This window comes from Rutidosis leptorrhynchoides, chromosome 1 (assembly GCF_046630445.1).
Source record: "Rutidosis leptorrhynchoides isolate AG116_Rl617_1_P2 chromosome 1, CSIRO_AGI_Rlap_v1, whole genome shotgun sequence".
NCBI classification, from domain to species: Eukaryota; Viridiplantae; Streptophyta; class Magnoliopsida; order Asterales; family Asteraceae; genus Rutidosis; species Rutidosis leptorrhynchoides.
Genome location: NC_092333.1, coordinates 68920900 through 68922981, shown reverse-complemented (window position 1 = coordinate 68922981; position 2082 = coordinate 68920900). Strand labels below are relative to the sequence as shown.

At 34.5% G+C, this 2082-nt stretch overlaps 1 pseudogene; it reads left to right on the top strand.

Annotated features, from left to right (window-relative positions):
• Positions 1-203: 203 nt before the first annotated feature.
• On the top strand, positions 204-2082 carry LOC139881093 (uncharacterized; annotated as a pseudogene).

Genomic DNA, 2082 nt, shown 5'->3' with positions numbered 1-2082 from the left:
ATATTATGCCGTTTTATCCTTAATCCTTAAAATTAATAAATAAATAAATAAATAAAATAATCAAACTCATCCAAAACCCCACGTTCTATTCTTCCTACCTCACTTCCCTCTTAAATTTCCTTCCCTCTTAAATTTTTGACATCTTCATCTTAATTGATACAAAAAAACAGCAGGTAGGATCCATTGTTTTGTTTCTGCAGGAAATGGCGATAAATCGCAGAAATTATGTTGCCTCTGCTGTTAATGCTTTCATCAAGTTCAATGTTAATCTATCTACTACCAACATTTTCTGTGAAACCCCTTTTTCATATCCCTTCAAGTTAGGTCTTCGATTTGATCCTTATCATAAATCATTTTTAGCAGCTTCCCTCCACTCCATTTCTTTCCCAAATCATAATGATTATGATTATGATGATCGTCCTTTATCTAGATATCAAAAAGTTACCAATTTGAATGATGCTTACAACCTGTTTGATGAAATGACTCAAAGAAGACCTCTGCCATCTGTGGTTAAATTTACTCAGTTGTTGACTGCTGTCACCAGAATGAAACATTATTCTTCTTCACTTGATCTATTCAAACACATGTGTTCAATTGGTGTTCCTCTTGATAAATACACCATTAATATTTCTATCAAATGTTGTTGCCACTTGCATCGTACCAATGAAGGTTTTGCACTTCTAGGTATTTGCTCCAGGTAAGGTATTGTACCAAATGTGTGAATTTATAGTACACTCTTAGATGGACTTATCATAGAAGGTAGGATTTTTGAAGCTGAGATATTCTTCAAAAAGATTATTAAATAGAATCTATGTGAACCTGATGTAGTTATGTATAACACAATGATTAAGGGACTTTGTAAGATCGGAAACAATGTTACTGCCATTGCTTTGCTTAGGCTAATGGATAAAAGAGGTCATAAAGCTAATGTCGTTGCGTATAGCACCATCATTAACAGTCTTTGTAAAGACAAAATGATTGATGATGCTTTTGAGCTTTTTAAAGTGATGGTATTTCGCAAAGGGATTCTACCAAATGTCATCACATACACCTATTTGATTCATGGTCTTTGTAACTTTGGTCGTTGGGATGAGGTTTGTAACATACTAAAAGTAATGGAGGAAGAAAGTATCTCTTTAAATGTGAAAACCTATAGTGTATTAGTGGATGCATTATGCAAAGACGGTAAAGTAGACGAAGCACATTCTGTTATCAACATTATGTTTGAGAGAGGAAAGATTCCTGAAACAGTAACATACAATTCACTTATTGATGGTTACTGTTGACGAGGTGAAATGAGCAAAGCAAAAACAACTTTAAATTCAATAAAACTTAGATGTCTGGTCCCTAATGTTGTCACTTACAATAGCTTAATAAATGGTTATTGTAAGAATATGATGATAGATAAGGCCATGGATATGTTTTCTGAAATGGCAAGAATAGGTTTGAAACGTGATACAATCACTTACAACACCATGATACATGGAGTGTTTGGTGTAGGGCGTTGTGTTTCTGCTCGCAAACTCTTTGACGAGATGCTTGCACAAGGTCAACTTCCTAATGAATTAACTTATGGAATAATCTTAAAGGGTCTTTGCAACAATAGTCAGGTAGAAGATGCATTCTCTTTGTTCAAGTTAATAGGTAATAGCAAGCTCAATTCAAATATTGTTGTGTATACCATCCTGATTGATGGTGCAAGCAAATGTGAGAAGTTTGATATCACAGGGGTTGTCTTTGAGGACCTAAAAAATAAAGGCTTGAAACCTAGTGTTCGAACATATAGTGTGATGATTCAAGGTCTACCAAGTGATGAAAAGAAGTTGTTTCTAGAAATGGGCGAGAGTGGTTCTTCATCGAATGATGTTACTTACAACGTTCTTCTGCAAGGATATTTAAAAAATCAATACTATGATGATGTCGAGATGCTTTTACATGAAATGGAAGGAAAAAGTTACTCGCTTGATGTTACAACCTTAACACTGTTAGTGAATCATATAGCACCCCGGTTCATTGAAGGATACGTTGCTTAAGTTGATAGGTAGGCTAGTACCAAAATACTTGATGGAAACTTACAGATAG